Source organism: Lissotriton helveticus, chromosome 3_1 (genome assembly GCF_964261635.1).
Source record: "Lissotriton helveticus chromosome 3_1, aLisHel1.1, whole genome shotgun sequence".
In the NCBI taxonomy this organism is placed as follows: domain Eukaryota; kingdom Metazoa; phylum Chordata; class Amphibia; order Caudata; family Salamandridae; genus Lissotriton; species Lissotriton helveticus.
Window position 1 is genome coordinate 468,946,830 of NC_136061.1, and position 21,983 is coordinate 468,968,812.

The 21,983-nt window shown below is 44.0% G+C and overlaps 1 protein-coding gene across 1 annotated transcript in view; it reads right to left on the reverse strand.

Moving 5' to 3' along the window:
• PTH2R (parathyroid hormone 2 receptor) overlaps window positions 1-21,983 on the reverse strand; it is a 1,143,807-nt gene that overhangs the window by 75,668 nt on the left and 1,046,156 nt on the right. The gene's annotated exons all lie outside the window — the stretch shown is intronic.

The window sequence follows — 21,983 nt, forward strand, 5'->3', positions numbered from 1 at the left end:
TCAGCTGTTCGATTATTATTATTTTTATTTTTGTTTGCCCCGCGGGGCCCTTTTAAAACCTCCACATCAAACCTAGGGGGTGAGCGACAATGTACTATGCCCCCTTATGGTCATTTGCCCCTTCGCTTTGGCCTCCTCTTGTCTCTCGATCCTACCGAGAGACAAGATGGCGGCCGCTACGGACTGTTTGGAATGTTGACAGACGCCGGAGAACCGGAGAATCCGTTGCGCGAAAAGTACGCGTAGCGGAGCGCTGCCCGGTCCGCTGTTACAGATATATATCTTTTTTTAAACGTTAATTTCTCAAAATCCACTGTAGCACATATATTGAGACCTACAAAAGGCACATCGGGCGACCAGTCCCTACAATTTTGCCAAGTTTCGTGCAAATCCATTCAGCCGTTCGGGCTAAAAGTGAGGCCAACCGCCCTATGGAAAACTCAATGTTAAAAACACGTTTTGGGACCCCCCTTTTTTCTCGGCCCCCCCTTGACGAACCCCCCCCAAATTTTCAAGGCTACTCAGAAACAAAATGTGCCATTTTCCTGAAAATTTCAGCCAATTCCGTCCACAAACGCCAAAGTTATTAGACATAGAATTTTCAAAAATCCCATAGAGAAAAAATCCTAACTATATATACCTACTGGCGACCGCCAGTAGGTAATATATATATATATATATATGAAGCAACTCTAACGCTGACACCCACCATCCGGTTTGTGACCTTGCTGAAGCACACGAAAATCCTCTCACTTGCATTAAATTCCAATCCGACGCGTTTCAAGGCTGTTCCGCCCCTTCATCATGGATTTGTGCACAGGAGGAAGCAATGGACTCAGTAACTCGTTTTTTCCCCAACCTTTTATTGATGGAAAAAGCGCCTCCCATAGGCGTGGCTTTTAGACAGTCATCCAGCTGCATGCTGGTATTGTTAGTCCGAACGAGGTGAGTAAGTAATCCTTAAGTAGGTTTTGCTTCCGCTGCTAATTGCACTTCTTATTTTCATTCCTTGAGTAGGTGTGACAGGTTCAATTCGTATGCGTTTTCGCCCATTGAAAACGTGCTTCGCGTCATGGAAACTGTTTCCTACCGACGCTTCCTCCTTCACTCGCTTACTTCAAGAAGAAGGAGAAGGGTGCCACTGTCTCACGGCCAAGGGTAGCCGTGTAGAAATGTATGAAGCAACAGCCCTCGAGCTCAGACAGTGCACTCTAACGCTGACACCCACCATCCAGTTTGTGACCTTGCTGAAGCACACGAAAATCCTCTCACTTGCATTAAATTCCAATCCGACGCGTTTCAAGGCTGTATATATATATATATATATATATATTACCTACTGGCGATAGCCAGTAGGTATATATAGTTAGGATTTTTTTCCTATGGGATTTTTGAAAATTCTATGTCGAATAACTTTGGCGTTTGAGGACAGAATTGGCTGAAATTTTCAGGAAAATGAAACATTTTGTTTCTGAGCAGCCCCCGAAAATTTGGGGGGTTTTTGTCAGGGGGGGCCGAGAAAAAAGGGGGGTCCCAAAACGTGTTTTTCCAATGCAATTTTCCATAGGGCGGTTGGCCTCACTTTTAGCCTGAACGGCTGAATGGATTTACACCAAACTTGGCAAAATTGTAGGGACTGGTAGCCCGATGTGCCTTTGCTATGTCTCAAGATATAGGCTCCAGTGGTTTTTACGAAAATTAACTTTGAAAAATATATATTGGGCTACATTGGGCTATATATATGTTGGAGCCCAAATGTAGCCCAATGTAGCCCAATGTAGCCCAATGTAGCCCAAAGATGGCCACCAGAGACAAAAAAAAACAAATGTAGCCCAAATATCAGCCAGATGTAGCCCAACTATAGCCCAATGACAGAATGTCCCAGAGTGTTCTAAAGAACAACTAGAGTGCTAACAGTCCTACTTATTACAAAGGTATGGCACACCTGAAGCCATCTTGATTGGAATAAAGTGGTAACTCTTAAAACATTTAATTTAAAAAGGAACAAAATGAGGGGGTTCATTTTGCCATAGAAAGTATGATTAGCGAATATTTGACGAAATCCCGCATACCATCAGTCCGCAAAAAAAATCCCGCATGTACTATCAGGCCGCAAATTAAAATAACGAAAACTTTTAGAACGAATATGCCTTTAGCATACACTAAACAACTAAACTACCCTAAACCCTAAAACACTACCCCCAGCATGACCCTACACTACACAAACAGTACAACACTACCCTAAACCCTAAAACACTACCCCCAGCATGACCCTACACTACACAAACACTACAACACTACCCTAAACCCTAAAACACTACCCCCAGCATGACCCTACACTACGCAAACACTACAACACTACCCAAAACCCTAAAACACTACACCCCAGCATGACCCTACACTACGCAAACACTACAAAACTACCCTAAACCCTAAAACACTACCCCCAGCATGACCCTACACTACGCAAACACTACAACACAACCCTAAACCCTAAAACACTACCCCCAGCATGACCCTACACTACGCAAACACTACAACACAACCCTAAACCCTAAAACACTACCCCCAGCATGACCCTACACTACGCAAACACTACAACACTACCCTAAACCCTAAAACACTACCCCCAGCATGACCCTACACTACGCAAACACTACAACACTACTCAAAACCCTAAAACACTACACCCCAGCATGACCCTACACTACGCAAACACTACAACACTACCCTAAACCCTAAAACACTACCCCCAGCATGACCCTACACTACGCAAACACTACAACACTACCCAAAACCCTAAAACATTACACCCCAGCATGACCCTACACTACGCAAACACTACAACACTACCCTAAACCCTATAACACTACCCCCAGCATGACCCTACACTACGCAAACACTACAACACTACCCTAAACCCTAAAACACTACCCCCAGCATGACCCTACACTACGCAAACACTACAACACTACCCTAAACCCTAAAACACTACCCCCAGCATGACCCTACACTACGCAAACACTACAACACTACCCTAAACCCTAAAACACTACCCCCAGCATGACCCTACACTACGCAAACACTACAACACTACCCAAAACCCTAAAACACTACCCCCAGCATGACCCTACACTACGCAAACACTACAACACTACCCAAAACCCTAAAACACTACCCCCAGCATGACCCTACACTACGCAAACACTACAACACTACCCAAAACCCTAAAACACTACCCCCCAGCATGACCCTACACTACGCAAACACTACAACACTACCCAAAACCCTAAAACACTACCCCAAGCATGACCCTACACTACGCAAACACTACAACACTACCCAAAACCCTAAAACACTACCCCCAGCATGACCCTACACTACGCAAACACTACAACACTACCCAAAACCCTAAAACACTACACCCCAGCATGACCCTACACTACGCAAACACTACAACACTACCCAAAACCCTAAAACACTACACCCCAGCATGACCCTACACTACGCAAACACTACAACACTATCCAAAACCCTAAAACACTACCCCCAGCATGACCCTACACTACGCAAACACTACAACACTACCCTAAACCCTAAAATACTACACCCCAGCATGACCCTACACTACGCAAACACTACAACACTACCCAAAACCATAAAACACTACCCGCAGCATGACCCTACACTACGCAAACACTACAACACTATCCTAAACCCTAAAACACTACGCCCAGCATGACCCTACACTACGCAAACACTACAACACTACCCTAAACCCTAAAACACTAGCCCCAGCATGACCCTACACTACGCAAACACTACAAATCAACCCTAAACCCTAAAACACTACCCCCAGCATGACCCTACACTACGCAAACACTACAACACTACCCTAAACCCTAAAACACTACCCCCAGCATGACCCTACACTACGCAAACACTACAACACAACCCTAAACCCTAAAACACTACCCCCAGCATGACCCTACACTAAACAACCACCACAACTCTACACTACACTAACACAACACTACACTACACAACACTACACTACACTACACAATCACTAACCCACGAAAAAATTAACACAAACCCACTTACCTCTCTCGTCATCGTGGTTTTCACAACGCAAATGCATTTACCATACATGCCTTTAAAACGTAATTCTTTGTAAAGGCATGCGCGATAAATGCACATGCGTTTTGAAAAAATGCGGGATAATGGTATGCGAGGTCAATGACCTTGCGGGATAATGGTATGCGGACTGAAAGTCTGCGGGATAAAAAATGCGGGAAAATGGCTGCAAACCATGATTAGCAGCAGACTTCCCTGGTGAGCACTAGCTTTACTACAGTGATCTAATGAGCAACTAGAGTGCTAACATTCAGAATTTATGGCAAATGTGTGACACATCTGAATGCCTTCTTGATAGAACCAAAGTAAACAAGCATTGAAAATGCAATAGATCTCGCCCTCGTTTAAGTTAAAGCCATTCTGTTTGTAATGAGGTGGCTTTTTAGCTTTGCTTTTATTAGTGTTTTTAAAACTTTCATGTAAATAACATGCATATGTATGCATATATGTATATGTATGCATGCATTTATATTTATATAGATATGCAGATTATATATGTTTATATATGTATATTACCTACTGGCGATAGCCAGTGGGTATATATAGTTAGGATTTTTTCTCTATGGGATTTCTGAAAATTCTATGTCTAATAACTTTGGCGTTTGTGGACGGAATTGGCTGAAATTTTCAGGAAAATGGCACATTTTGTTTCTGAGCAGCCCCTGAAAATTGGGGGGGTTTCGTCAAGGGGGGGCCGAGAAAAAAGGGGGGTCCCAAAACGCGTGTTTCCCATTCATTTTTCCATAGGGCGGTTGGACTCACTTTTAGCTCGAACGGCTGAATAGATTTACATGAAACTTGGCAAAATTGTAGATATGGTTTGCCCGACGTGCCTTTGCTATGTCTGAATATATGTGCTCCAGTGGATTTTGAGAAATTAACGTTTAAAAAAATATATATATCTGTGACAGCGCTCCGGTTAGCGCCCCGGTTCGCGTACCTGACGCGTAACGGAACTTCGCGAAGCGAAGCTGATTGGCTCTCCGGTGTCTGTCAACATTCTAAACAGTCCGGAGCGGCCGCCATCTTGTCTCTCGGTACGATCGAGAGACAAGATGTGGTGAAAAACGAAGGGGGAAATGAAGGAAAGGGGGCAAGGTAGACCACTCCTGACCCCCTCGGATTGATGAGGGGGATATTAAAGTGCCCCGCGGGGCAAAAAAAAAAAAAAATTTATTTGCGATTTTACGCCATAGAGGCGCGTCCCGGTACGCGAACCGGGCAGCTCACCGGGCAGCTAACCGGGCAGCTAACCGGCAGCGTAGCTGTCAACATTGTAAACAGTCCGGAGCGGCCGCCATCTTGTCTCTCGGTAGGTTCGAGAGACAAGATGTGGTGAAAAAAGAAGGGGGAAATGAAGGAAAGGGGGCAAGGTAAACCCTCCTGACCCCCTAGGATTGATGAGGGGGATATTAAAGTCCCCCGCGATTTATCGCGGTAGAGGCGCTTCCCGGTACGCGAACCGGGCAGCTAACCGGCAGCGTAACGGGAGTCCGCCATCTTGTGTTTTTGGAGCGTCCGGTTCGCGTACCGGGTAGCGTCCCGGTAAGCGTAACAAGGGGAAAACCAAGAGAAACAGTAAAAAAAAAATTAAGGGAATAGATTTCCAGCAAACTTGGCAAAATTGTAGGGACTGTTTGTTTGATGTGCCTTTGCAAGGCCTCAAGATATGTGCACGTGTGGATTTTGTCTAATTAAGGTTAAAAAAAATATATATATCTGTAAGCGTGCTCCGGCACGCTTACGTTACGGGTTTTGTTTGCGCTGCAGAGCCGATACGTCACGGTTATGCGACGCGTCATGAGGCGTCTCACGTGGCTACGTGATACGTCACATAATAAAGAATATATTTTACAGCTATAGATATTAGCTTTTAAAAAACCAATGAAATTCACTGAAAAAACCATAGGTTATAGACCATATATAGTTAGGAATTTGCATTTACAAAACCTTGAAAATTCACTGAAAAAACCATAGGTTAGAGACCATATATAGTTAGCTGGACATTTTATTGACATAAAACCAATGAAATTCCATATATAGTTAGTTGCACTAACTATATATCGCGCACCCGCAATCCACTGCTGATGATGTCACATATTACATCATTCATGACATGGTCAGTGACATCACTGATGACATCACTGATGACATCTCAATTGACATCACTGATGACATCACTGATGACATCTCAAATGACATCACTGATGACATCATGACACACCAATACCAGTTACTACATACGCACTCACTGATTCCTACGTCTACACACACATTCACTCATTCACCCATACAATCACTCAAACATACAGTCACTCATTATTACAACACTATCATATGCACTCATACACCTATGCAGACACTCACACACTGCCACTCATCCATGGAGTTACTCATACACCTAGTCAGTCCTGTAAAGAATCAATCACACTTCCATTTCCTCATCTATACAGTTAAACACAGAACACCATACTTCAGTGACATCACTGATGACATCACTGATGACATCTCAAATGACATCACTGATGCCATCTCAAATGACATCACTTATGACATCATGACAGACCAATACCAGTTACTACATACGCACTCACTGATTCCTACGTCTACACACACATTCACTCATTCACCCATGCAATCACTCATACATACAGTCACTCATTATTACAACACTATCATATGCACTCATACACCTAGTCAGTCCTGTGAAGAATCAATCACACTTCGATTTCCTCATCTATACAGTTAAACACAGAACACCATACTTTTCACACATATACTAACACATACTTACTCTCTTATACAATCACTGATACAAGTACACATTGATATGCACAGAGTCACACACCTCCCAGCCAGCCACACACACACTCAGTCTTCCATACATCCACTCATTCTTCAATATGTAAAACATATTTAAACTTTACAAAAACACACAGACACTAGATGATGTCATCAGTGATGTCATTTGAGATGTCATCAGTGATGTCATCAGTGATGTCATTTGAGATGTCATCAGTGATGTCATCAGTGATGTCACTGACCATGTCATTAATGATGTAATATGTGACATCATCAGCAGTGGATTGCGGGTGCGCGATATATAGTTAGTGCAACTAACTATATATGGAATTTCATTGGTTTTATGTCAATAAAATGTCCAGCTAACTATATATGGTCTCTAACCTATGGTTTTTTCAGTGAATTTTCAAGGTTTTGTAAATGCAAATTCCTAACTATATATGGTCTATAACCTATGGTTTTTTCAGTGAATATATATATATATATATTCACTGAAAAAACCATAGGTTATAGACCATATATAGTTAGGAATTAGCATTTAAAAAATCTTATTTTAATCACACAAAACCATTGAAATTCCATATATAGTTAGTTGCACTAACTATATATCGCGCACTTGCAATCCACTGCTGATCATGTCACATATTACATCATTCATGACATGGTCAGTGACATCACTGATGACATCACTGATGACATCTCAAATGACATCACTGATGACATCACTGATGACATCATCCAGTGACTGTGTGTTTCTGTAAAGTTTAAATATGTTTTAGATATTGAAGAATGAGTAGATGTATAACTGTCTGGACGAAGGATTTAGTAGGTGCATGACTGAATGTATGAGTGAGTGATTAAATGTGTCTCACTGAGTGCATGGGTTAGTGACTAAACTGTCTTAATTTGTGCATCATTATGTCTGTTGTTCTGTAAACTACTGCATGTGTTGATCAGTAGCTATATGATTAACTATATGGGTTATTGATTGATTGTCCAAGTATTTGTATGGGAGACTGAGTGTGTGTGTGGCTGGCTGGGAGGTGTGTGACTCTGTGCAGATCAATGTGTACTTGTATCAATGATTGTATAAGAAAGTAAGTATGTGTTACTATATGTTTGAAAATGTAAGGTGCTCTATGTTTAACTGTATAGACAAGAAAATGGAAGTGTGATTGATTCTTTACAGGACTGACTAGGTGTGTGAGTAACTCCATGGATGAGTGGCAGAGTGTGAGTGTCTGTATAGGTGTATGAGTGCATATGATAGTGTTGTAAAGATGAGTGATTGTATGTATGAATGATTGTATGGGTGAATGAGTGAATGTGTGTGTAGACGTAGGAATCAGTGAGTACGTATGTAGTAACTAGTATTGGTGTGTCAATGGTTTCAAAAATTATACTCTGTATTTAACACTGGGTGAAACAGAGGTTATATTAAAATGTGAGGAGATGCATTGTATTGTCACATGAATGATATCATCAGTGATGTGGTCATTGATGTCAAATGAGATGTCATCAGTGATGTCATCAGTGATGTCATTTGAGATGTCATCAGTGATGTCATCAGTGATGTCACTGACCATGTCATGAATGATGTAATATGTGACATGATCAGCAGTGGATTGCAAGTGCGCGATATATAGTTAGTGCAACTAACTATATATGGAATTTCAATGGTTTTGTGTGAGTAAAATAAGGTTTTTTAAATGCTAATTCCTAACTATATATGGTCTATAACCTATGTTTTTTTCAGTGAATTTTCAAGGTTTTGTAAATGCTAATTCCTAACTATATATGGTCTATAACCTATGGTTTTTTCAGTGAATTTCAATGGTTTTTTAATAGCAAATATCATAAGCTGTCGAATGTCAAGTACGTGGTAAGTGAAAACATTTTCGCGTTTATGCACACTGATCTGCTTTGAATGGTGCCCCCCCCCCTCATTTCTATTAGGAGTACTCTCTCTTTGCAGATAGTGAAAGGTAGTTAACGCAGGCCTTTGCCCCCGTTGTAATCCGTCGTGCCTGCTTCTCTCTCCATTTGATTGATTGTTATCCAAGTATTTACTGTTTTAGAATTAGTTCTCTTTGGTTCATTCTCTATTTACAAACAAACACAGAGTCGCAATACTCTGTTTAGTCTTTGCAGATAACGAAAAATCGTGTAAAAAAAAAGAAAAGGAATCGAGCAAAATCAGTAGGCCACTAATGGGATCTCTTTTTGACCTCGCTAAAATAGAAACATTAGGAACAACCCCTCATGACAAATACAAAACTAGTGAGATGAACTGAACTCCACACAATGATGGCTGCAAAACAGCTCGGCTCCGCCACCCACCCTGCCCAAAATAACGATAAAGAGCGGCTGCCATGATTGGTTGCGGAATGGCCACAACGGAGCTACGAAATGGTGCTGCTCTCATGCTAACCCCAGCTTCGGTCTGAAACATCCAGAAACACTGTAGACTACCAATTCGATCAGTTCCGGTAGCGCCCCAATGTAACCCGGTAGAGAAGAACTAGCCCTCCCCTCTTTGACTGATGGTTCTTGTTGCCTGTCCCTTCTGTTGTCATTTAACAGAACTATTTAGCCTGCTGAAAGGGGTTGTGTTTCGACCGCTGGTTGGTGGAGACATTTTGACTATATTCTGGACCTGCGTTGTCGCGTAATGCGTCATATGACGCGCCGCGTTAGCGCATCCGGAAGTCATCCGGGGCGCGCAGCGCGTAACGTAAGCATAACAAGTCATGTGACTTGTTAATAAAACTTTTCATTGGTTCATTTTACTTTTCTTATTCTAATGATGAAAGCCTTGGTCATATCACCTAAAAATTACGCTTTTAATTACTTCCGAACATTATTTTCTCTTAAATAAATGTTATAATGTTCCAGGCTAATGTACTTTCCCGGAAATTTTACAACTGTCCTGCAAGTAAAATATATTCTTTTTTCGAGAAAAAGAGCGTTTCTTCGTCCCATGACGGAGCCGTTGAGCAAAAGAGGGTCGACCTGCTGTCTTAGTCGCCGATACGCCTGAATATGAGATTCTTATCGATCACTTTATGTTGCAGGAATAGAAAACACAACAGCCCTTGACCATTTATCTTTACTGCGTTCCTTCGTATTATACCTTTTACCCTTCATGTAATTGGTCTGCTTTATTTCACTTGCCTTTTAATGATTCTAAAACAGTGACTATTATTAAAAACTTTACCAATGTATACACTACTACCATGTTTTCTTTTAAAAACCTTTATTGTGAAAATTTCATTATACAAATACGAGCCTATAACCACGTGGGCCTGCCACGGAGCAAACTGTAATCGTATATGATGAATAGACATTTACACTGTAGAGGAACGTAACGGGCGGGCCATTAGGTTGCAAAAACTAAGGTATCTAACAGTTACGGAATCGGTGGACGTACATTTTATAATTAAAATACGACAGGGCCAGTTACAATAAAATTATCTAGATATACATTTGCGGGCAAGTACCATGGGTGACGTTAATTCGAATTTTCAACAGTACAGTAATCAATAACACATCAGAACTTAATATCAATAGGGATGTCGAAATATTCAATCAATTCTCGTCCCCGCCCGCCATGTGCTTCAAAACTGCATACGTATCTCGTGATTTCAAGGTTCTGCAACCAGTACACAACAAGGAGTTACGAGTCCCATTTATTCCGGCGCCATTTTGGGCGAGGACGGGCAGGTCCAGGATATAGTCAAAATGTCTCTACCAACCATCGACTATGATGATGTTCATATGCTGTATTTATTAGAGTAACACTCATCTGCCCACATGAAATTAATTTACCACAATCTAAACATGTCATTTTAACCTTTCCAAAGTTCTTCTAAATATTTTTCCCTTGCCTCTGAAGCTCTCAGTGCCACTTCTTTGATGAATGTACTAGCAGGTCAGGGGTTCTCCTCCAAATCTCTCTTTTATGCAGCACTATAATTAATTGGTGCCACCTCTCCATATGACGATGCATGGTATAGTTACCACAACTATATTTTTTTTCGGTTCCTCTGGAGAGTTCATCGTGGCAGATGAAGCGTGTAACATACCGGGCATTTACCTTTTTTTGCATGTACAGGAAAGGAAAAAAAAATCGAGCGTCCGAGTTCTAAGGTGTCCCAGGGCCATTTTAGTGGACCAGGCCCAAATCCAAAGAACAGGCCGCCATTTTGAGAGTCCTCTTGCAGCCGCCTGTCGCTGTAGCATCAAGAGCGGCCGAAACTCAGCTGAATGGCAACTGAAACGGTAAAGGGGCGCCCCACTACATTTCAGCATTGTAGGATGACCACACCAGTACAGCAACTTGCTAGACATCACCTCGGTGCCATCCGGATCTCGGCGCCCCACTGCAGATGAAGTGCCTCTCAACTATGAAACCACCACGGTGATATCCGGATCTTGGCGCGTTGTGCTGCCTTCGGCCTATTTGCACATCGGTCCGCTACTGACGCCATCTCACAGGCTAATGGGGTGACCCACGCCGAGTTTCAGCATTGTAGGATGACCACACCAACTTGCTAGACATCACCTCGGTGCCATCCGAATCTTGGCATCTCAACGCCTAGTGGTATCTTCCATACAGAAAATATTGTTACGCTGCCTTTGGCCCCATTCGCACATCAGTCCGCAACTTAGACATCACCTCGATGCCATCCGGATCTTGGCATCTCAGCGCCTTGTGGTGTCAGTCAGAAAATATTGTTGCGCAGCCTTTGGCCCCATTCGCACATCAGTCCGCTACTGACACCATCTCACAGGCCAATAGGGCGCCCCACGCCGACTTTTACCATTGTACGATGGCCACACCAGTGGCACAACTTGCTAGACATCACCTCGGTGCCATCCGAATCTTGGCATCTCAACGCCTAGTGGTATCTTCCATACAGAAAATCTTGTTACGCTACCTTTGGCCCCATTCGCACATCGGTCCGCAACTTAGACATCACCTCGGTGCCATCCGGATCTTGGCATCTCAGCGCCTTGTGGTGTATTCTCTTCAGAAAATATTGTTGAGCTGCCTTTGGCCCCATTCGCACATCGGTCCGCAACTTACACATCACCTCGGTGCCATCCGGATCTTGGCATCTCAGCGCCTTGTGGTGTCTTCTACTCCGAAAATATAGTAGAAAATATTGTTGCGCTGCCTTTGGCCCCATTCACACATCAGTCCGCTACTGACACCATCTCACAGGCCAACAGGGCGCCCCACGCCGACTTTTACCATTGTACGATGGCCACACCAGTGCCACAACTTGCTAGACACCACCTCGGTGCCATCCGGATCTTGGCATCTCAGCGCCTTGTGGTGTCTTCAAATCAGAAAATATTGTTGCGCTGCCTTTGGCCCCATTCGCACATCGGTCTGCTACTGACGCCATCTCACAGGCCAACGGGGCGCCCCACGCCGACTTTCAGCATTGTAGGATGGCCACACCAGTGCGGCAACTTACTAGACACCACCTCGGTGCCATCCGGATCTTGGCGCGTTGTGCTGCCTTCGGCCTATTCGCACATCGGTCCGCTACTGACGCAAACTCACAGGCCAACGGGGCGCCCCACGCCGACTTTCAGCATTGTAGGATGGCCACACCAGTGCGGCAACTTACTAGACACCACCTCGGTGCCATCCAGATCTTGGCGCGTTGTGCTGCCTTCGGCCTATTCGCACATCGGTCCGCTACTGACGCAAACTCACAGGCCAACGGGGCGCCCCACGCCGACTTTCAGCATTGTTGGATGGCCACACCAGTGCGGCAACTTACTAGACACCACCTCGGTGCCATCCGGATCTTGGCGCGTTGTGCTGCCTTCGGCCTATTCGCACATCGGTCCGCTACTGACGCAAACTCACAGGCCAACGGGGCGCCCCACGCCGACTTTCAGCATTGTTGGATAGCCACTCCAGTGCGGCAACTTACTAGACACCACCTCGGTGCCATCCGGATCTTGGCGCGATGTGCTGCCTTCGGCCTATTCGCACATCGGTCCGCTACTGACGCAAACTCACAGGCCAACGGGGCGCCCCACGCCGACTTTCAGCATTGTAGGATGGCCACACCAGTGCACCTTACTAGACACCACCTCGGTGCCATCCGGATCTTGACGCGTAGTGAAGCTGCAGCAGCTGCAAATAAGCTTCAGACAGTGTTACAACCGCTGCTCAGAACTCTCAACTATGACACCACCTCGGTGCCATCCGGATCTTGGCGCGTTGTGCTGCCTTCGGCCTATTCGCACATCGGTCCGCTACTGACGCAAACTCACAAGCCAACGGGGCGCCCCACGCCGACTTTCCGCATTGTAGGATGGCCACACCAGTGCTGCAACTTGCTGGACACCACCTCGGTGCCATCCGGATCTTGGCGCGTTGTGTTGCCTTCGGCCTATTCGCACATCGGTCCGCTACTGACGCCGCCTCACGTGCCAACGTATTTTCTCCTAATTTTACACCCTATGCCGCATAACAGGTCATGTGACTTGTTTATAAAACTTTTCATTGGTTCATTTTACTTTTGGTTTCCTAATGATGGAAGGCTTGATCATGTGACCTAAAAACAACACTTTTCATAGGATGAAAACTTTTTTTTTTTCCCAAACGATGAAAGCCCCACCTTGTTTCTGGATGTTTCAGACTGAAGCTGGCGTCAGCATGAAAGCACCACCATCTCGTAGCTCAGTCGTGGTCATTCCGCGAGCAATCATGGCAGCCGCTCCCCACCAGAAGCCTGCAGGAGTCGGAGCCCCCAAAACTTTTGATGAATTCTCAAGGCGGAGGGGACGCTTTCGAGAATGAGGTCCAAGACCTAGCAGACAAGCGTCCGATTTCCAAGGTGTCCCAGGGCCATTTCAGTGGACCAGGCCCAAAAAGGAAACAGCCTGCCGCCATTTTGAGAGTCCTGTGACAGCCGCCTATCGCTGCACCGCAAGAGTGGGCGCAACTCAGCTGAATTGCGGCTTTTGACACCGTGGACCAAAAACGGACGGAATGGCAACTGAAACGGTAAAGGGGCGCCCCACTACAACAGACGAGACTCCACCTGGAGAGGCCCGTTCACGCCGCCTCCCCCGGGGCGCTCCACGCCGTTATTCGGAGCAGCATTGTAGGATACCAAAACCAGTGCGGCAACTTACTGGACATCACCTTGGTGCCATCGTTCTGCTGCCTTGGAACTATTCGTGCAACAGTTTGCTACTGATGACCCACCCCCCGCGACGCCCCATGCCGTTATTTGCTGGGTGGCAACTTACTAGACATCACTTTCGTGTCATCTAGATTTCGGCGCGTTCTGCTGCCTTGGAACTATTCGCACAACAGTTTGCTACTGATGACCCACCCCCCGCGACGCCCCACGCCGGAAATCTGGACGTTGTGCTGCGTTGGGACTATTCGCACAGCCGACCGCTACTTCGTTGTTTTTCCCTAAAAATGTTTATATGTTATTACTATTTTTGTTTTCTTGTATATATTTATAAATTATTAAAGTTTTATAATCTTACTACTTTGTCGGAGTGCTATATATTTTTAATGTGACACATAATTGTAAAAACTTTGATGTACAAAGAGTCATCCCTGGAATCTTCCGCTTCAGGCTCGGTCCCCTCCCCAATCACAATACAGGATGGTTTTCAGATAATAGCAACGCTTCTGCTGTGACGGATCTCATCGAGTGTGGGCCTTGATCTACTATAACTCCTTTGAAGAGGGGTGATTCTTTACAGCTGTGGCCATAAACTACATCTGCAGGGCTAGCTGATACCCTAGGACCAGCCTGGACAATCGGACACAGAGGAAAAGGAGTGTCAGAGGGTGCGGTAGTGAACAGGGCGAAAGGGAGGTGTCGGGCGGGCACAGGGTGTGATTCTCAGGGAACAGCAGCGCAGATGGGGGAGGTTTATTACCCATGCATAAGACAGAGAGCGGGGGTGACCACTGCCTGGGGGAGATGCTTGCGAGGGTGGGGAGCCATGCTAAGGATCGACAGCGTGCACAGAGTGGGTCTGGTCAAGGCATCTAAAATGGCTGCCGTGCACGACAAAAGTGTGGCATTTGAAAAAAGACAAGATGGCGCAGACAATGTTTTTCAACACTTCCTGATTTCCTTCGAATCGAACGTTAACAGACGTTGGGGCATATTACCAAAGTTAAGCGATATTTATCCCTAACGATGCTTAGCAACGATTTTTTTACCGTCAGAAATTATCGCAGATAAACCTTGCTATTATCAAGGTTTATCGGAAATACGATAAAAAACGACCGCAATGCATTAATATCGCTGAAAACTCAGCGATATTCATGCATTACCGAGCTAATGCTCTTAGCCATGTTATCCACCTCCCATTGGATAACATGGCTAAGAACTGCTCAGGGCAGGTGGTAGCTTTTAGAGATATTCGCCCTTATCTCGAATATTTCCAAAAGTTGATAATAGGAGATAGCGATGTTAGCGACTGTTTCCAGTCGCTAACATCTTGGCATGCCCACTTTGCATGTCATTAGTGATAAATATCACTCACATGCAAAGTGGGGCCCAAGATGGTCGCTATCTTCTACTAGCCGTCGCTAACTGGTGTTAGCAACAGCTAGGTAATACACATATAATTTTATCTCCGCGAAGCGGAGCGCTGTTACAGATATATATCTTGTTTCTGAACGTTAATTTCTCAAAATGCACTGAAGCACATATATTGAGACCTAGCAAAGGCACATCGGGCTACCAGTCCCTACAATTTTGCCAAGTTTCGTGCAAATCCATTCAGCTGTTCGATCCTACCGAGAGACAAGATGGCGGCCGCTACGGACTGTTTGGAATGTTTACAGACACCGGAGAGCCAATCAGCTTCGCTTCGCAAAGCTCCGTAACGCGAAAAGTACGCGAAGCGGTGCGCTGTTACAGATATATACCTTTTTTTGAACGTTAATTTCTCAAAATCCACTGGAGCACATATATTGAGATCTAGCAAAGGCACATCGGGCTACCAGTCCCTACAATTTTGCCAAGTTTCGTGCAAATCCATTCAGCTGTTCGATTATTATTATTTTTATTTTTTTTTGCCCCGCGGGGCCCTTTTAAAACCTCCACATCAAACCTAGGGGGTGAGCGACAATGTACTATGCCCACTTATGGTCATTTGCCCCTTCGCTTTGGCCTCCTCTTGTCTCTCGATCCTACCGAGAGACAAGATGGCGGCCGCTACGGACTGTTTGGAATGTTGACAGACGCCGGAGAACCAATCAGCTTCGCTTCACAAAGCTCCGTTGCGCGAAAAGTCCGCGAACCAGAGCGCTGCCCGGTCCGCTGTTACAGATATATATCTTTTTTTAAACGTTAATTTCTCAAAATCCACTGGAGCACATATATTGAGACCTACAAAAGGCACATCGGGCTACCAGTCACTACAATTTTGCCAAGTTTCGTGCAAATCCATTCAGCCGTTCGGGCTAAAAGTGAGGCCAACCGCCCTATGGAAATTAACATGGGAAAAACGCGTTTTGGGACCCCCCTTTTTTCTCGCCCCCCCCTTGACGAACCCCCCCCAAATTTTCAAGGGCTGCTCAGAAACAAAATGTGCCATTATCCTGAAAATTTCAGCCAATTCCGTCCACAAACGCCAAAGTTATTAGACATAGAATTTTCAAAAAACCCATAGAGAAAAAATCCTAACTATATATACCTACTGGCGACCGCCAGTAGGTAATATATATATATATATATATATATATATATATATATATATATATGGGAAACTACATGTCCATGTTGTCCTTCCTCTGGGGTTCAGTTCACAAGGACCTGGGCACTGTTCCTGATTGTCTGCGATGCACCAAGGGTAGGATACAACCTAACACAAATCCATTCAACAGATTTACCTTCAGGGTTCAAAATTATTTTTTGAGGCAAATCTAGAATGCGTATCAGTACAGGAACTCAACAATGTTATTTGCTTTCTTTTTGCAGTCTAGTAGTACCTTCCACCTTCTGTTCATGTTCACTACTTTGTTCTGATAGTTCAAGGTTGCACTTACGGATTACTTCATTAAGAATATATTCATATCTGCATTGGGGAAAATGATTCTGTGTGTTCCCTTGTGCGTCATTGTACCCACATACATTGCTCAAGGAGTATTTACACTTACTTGGATTGAAATCACCCATTCATATGAACATGTACCCATCCCCCCTGCCCTTAACAAAGGCCTCCAATTCCTGATCTAGCTCTTCCACAATTTAATGCCTCAGATATATTAGTGTGGTAGTTTATCAACACAAAAAGCTGCTTTCGGTCAGACTGTAAGAGAACCAACTGAAAGAATGTGTATTCTAAATATGCTTTCTTTAGTTTTACTGGTGATGTAGTTAAATATAACATAGCCAACCCCCCTTTGCCTGCCCGTGTGCTGATGGGATTGCAGTAGTAGAAATGTTAAACAACTTTGTGTCTTGCAGGTATCTTCCAGACATAGTAGGTGTACAGGGCTTGTGTAGTTTATGATAATTCCCCCAAGCTGCTCCAAACTATTCCCTTTGGCCTCATTTGCAACTATTTGTGTGGCCACCATTCTAACTTCTACATTGGTTATCTCACTTTCAATGAGGCCCAATGTGGCCATTAGATAATTTGTGATGTCATTTTTTGTTAAGCATTTGGGGTTTTATCCCGTCGTATTTTTGGAGAGTTTACATTTAACTATATTGGAAAGGCTTCACCTAGATTTACGCTTAGCTCTAAATTACGCTTGTATAAGAAGTGAACAACCGGCAAACACAGTCAATAGAGACAACGATGTGATCTGCTTCATCGTGGAAAGAGGTGGCACCCACATATCTGTCTTCTTCTTGTGTTTGCAAATGTTTGTGCATTTGAATGCATATTTTAAAGTTCATGTACGATTGACATTTGTATGTTGTGTTGTGTCCTCTACAACCCTATGGATACCAGTATTGTCTTGTCTACTTAGTTCCTCGTTCATTTCTGTATAATGTGCCTAATAGGTATGCAACACATACCTGCACTGCACTCTCTTATTACAGACTTGTTTTACTGGAAAACGCAGGCTCTGGTATCACAAAAACGAGAGTAGATTGTCTTTGGAGCATCACAGTCACGTTGCTTTAATTAAAGATGATTATTTTCATTGTATGCCTGCTTTAAATTAATAAATCTCTTTTACAATTTAGAAATGTTTACAACGTTCCCTGAATGATTAATTTACTATGTAAATGAGATTTTGGGGTATAATAGATGATAATATATTTCATTAGTTTTAATGAGTTTGTTTTTACACATCAAGTCTTTCTTTATAAATCTGTTTATCCATTTGAAGAAGTTAATAACATCACAGCACACCACTTTCATGCACATTATACCTGTAAAGCAGTACATCACCACATATTACATTTCATACATCATAATCCAGTTCAGGAAAGGACACTTCCACCCTTATGCCATTAGGTGCCCTGTCTATTTTTCACCCTGATAGACCAAGGATTGTACCATCACAATAATGGGGGTGGCACACATTCCATTTGTTCCACTCCAATTCCTGTTTCCGGGGACAATTTCTGCTCCCATAAAGGAATTTTTCTGCTACCCTACACCAATCCATGTATCTCTTCCATTCCAGGAAAGTTGGTGAAGTTTCTGCCGCCCAAAGACAAGCTATGTTATGCTTTGCAATCATCGTGGAGTAGTGTGGCTCACTGGTTAGAGGCGGCAGGCCTGAGAGCAGAAGTCAGCCCGGGACCAGGGTTTAATTCCCGACGCGGCAGGGTCGTGGACCTTGGTCAGCGGACTCGATAATTCGCGCTTCGGTGCTTACTCTAATCAGGGGTTCCACTCGGCAACTCTGGGCATTAGCTTGCCTAATCTCCACAACGGCCCCACCAATTCCAGGGATGCCTGGCTCCACCTTGGGGACTCCCAGCAAGGGACCATCCCACAGGGAAAGCCAGGACGGGTTCCCCAGAGTTATACAGTGCCGGGACGCCCCGTTGCTGGGGCAGCTGTGCGCTTTACAAGTATACTACATTTACATTTACATCAAGGCCAGAGTTACCCAGGTTTGATTGGTTCACCCCAGGTCATTGGCCTCCTAAACATTAAGTACACACCATTCGGCGGAGAATGCTGAATTCTCATCACTGATCCCCGTCATGCACTACACCACCGAGTCCCAATAAAATAAAATTTTGGGGAAAATCTAAATAATGTGGTAGAATGTCCCTTCCTGCCCACAACATCTGAGGCAGAGCTGATCCACCCTTTGGCCATTTTCACCATTGTGTTGTAGGAATGTAGACCCTATGCAGCATTTTGAGGTTGCCCATCCAGCGGAGGCCAAAAATGTCTTCATGAATCCAGGCTGCCAAGGGTTTGAATATTAATAAAAATATCAGTGTCGATAAAGGGCAGTCCTGCCTGGTCTCACATTGGAGGGGCAAGATTCGGGACAACCTTTCCATTTGCCACCACAAGAACCAAAGGTTCAGTGTAAAGAAGTTGAATTCAGGACAAGAAGTGTGGCCCAAAGCCCAAATATTTAAGCACAGTGAAGAGACATTTCCACTTGTCTCTGTCAAAAGACATGTGTACGTCAAGGCATAAAACCACAGCTTCACCTAGAGTCTATTTTTGCATTCTGTGGAGATGTCGCAAATTAAGAGTAGTAGTGCACCTCAGCATGAATACAGACTGGTTTTGGAAGGCCAAAGTTTGGCGAGGATTTTAGACTCAGCATTCAGTAGTGGGATAGGCAGGTATGAAGCACATTGTTCCACCGCTCTTCCCTCTGTGTAAAACAACTATTGAAGCAAGCCTCTGATCCCTGGGGAGCCTGCCATGGCATCTGCTCTCTTCAAACATCTTCAGCAGATGTGGTGCTGTGTGGGATTCTGGGAGTTTATAAAGTTCTATTAGCAAACCATTGGGTCCCAATGCCTTGCCCGAGTTTATGGCTTTAAGTGCTTGTGCCACTTCATCTTCTGTAAGCTCACTACCCAGGAGCTGTACATCGTACTTTATAAGAGAAGGGAGTGTTGAAGAAGAAAGGTGCACCAGGAATGGAGTCAAAGTAATCCAAGTTAGTCCATCAGTTTTCTTTATTGGTGTAAATATTTAAACATGGCCATCAGCCAACGCATTTTGTTCCTATGAAGGAACTTCATCAGGGCTTCAAATTCTAATTTCGTCTCTGCAATCATATGAAGTAACTCTGCAGAAAAAACCCTCAATGAGGGTCAACAGTATCCCACCCAATCCCCTTCAAATATCAGGTAAAGGGATAGGTCTCTGCACTCACACGTAGCGACTTGGGAGAATACCCCACAATAAGGGTTAACAGTATCCCATCCAATCTCCTTGATAAGATGTGTCCGCACGTGTGGCAAGTAAGTCCGAATTCAGGATTCAGAATCGCATTGGCTGATGGCCATTATTAAATATTTACATCAATAAAGAAAACTGATGGACTAACTTGGATGCCTTTGACTCTATTCCTCATGTACCTTCCTTCTTCAACAGAATTTATCTTTCCTAGATCCCAGTGGAGCTTAACTGCGGCAGGCTCCGAAAGTGGATGCACAGGGCTTTTATTTTCCATCGACAGGGATTGATGTGCTGAACCTTAAGTCAGCCGCTCTTGGGAGTGTTTTTGTCAGTAAGAGAAGGAAGTAGTCGATCTGCCAGGCGCTCAAGGGAGTCATATTTAGTGGCACAGTCTATTTGGAATAAATACGTGAATAAATGCATCAGGGATTGCTTGGGGGTCTCTGAGATACTCCCCGCTATCCTAGCATATGGTTGTGACCAACAGATTTGCCCTTTCTTGCTTATAAAGCCACATCAGCAGTTTCCCTGTTTTGTCCCCCAGCTTATAAACTCAGTGTTGCGTTACCCTCTCTCTCTTCTCTCTCTCTCTCCCTCTTGCTCTCTCTCTCTCTACATGTATCGCATATCACATAAAATCCGAAGGAGGATTGCTTGCAGTATTATTCTAGACCATTGTTCTTTTGCTCACCATGCCACTTTAGTTTGGACTCAGCCATATCACAATCAGTCTTGCCACTGCTCTAATAGGAACAGTCCAGACCAAACTGCAAGACCATGTACTTCCTGAACTAGAACACAACAATCCAACATCAGCTTCACCTGGATTATGGCCTCACAGTAAGGTGTAGCTTGGTTACAGTATTACAATGGGCACAGGATTACCACTCAGGGCGGTACATCAAACACAGAAAGGGTGATAGGAGGAATGCTTAAACAAACAAGGGGACTCGATAGGATCGCTTCGGACCGCGGGTAACTCATTTTTACAAGGAACAGTGGTCCTAAGATTAGAAGGGGTATTCACACAAATTCTTTTTAGAGACTGCAATGAGTGCTATAAGTTTACTTCAAAGTCCAGCTGGACATGGAATATTTATTAGATAAATGCAGAAAATTTTAAAAGAATTAGAACACACAAAAATACAAAAGGGCACAGTCCTGTACCCAGTATGAGGAAAAGAAAAATATAGAAAAAGGTCGAAAACAAAATAGATTTTCAGGCAATAACTTTGGAACAGAACGTGGCTTGCATCTTAATACATACTACAGCAAGCTCAAACCGTCAGTGACTACAATATATAAACACAATGGTACAATTGCAGCACTGTAGGTGAAAGTTCTGCAATTGTCCGATTGTGTTTATATATTGTAGTCACTGACGGTTTGAGCTTGCTGTACTAAGTATTAAGATGCAAGCCACGTTCAGCTCTAAAGTTATTGCCTTAAAATCTATGTTGTTTTCTTCCTTTTTCTCCATTTTTCTTTTCTTCATACTGGGTACAGGACTGTGCCCTTTTGTATTTTCGCGTGTTCTATTTGTTTTAAAATGTTCTGCATTGATCAAATAAATATTCCATGTCCGGCTGGACATTGGAAGTAAACTTATAGCACTCAATGCAGTCTTTAAAGAATTTGTGTGAATACCCCTTCTAAGCTTAGGACCACTGTTCCTTGTAAAAGAA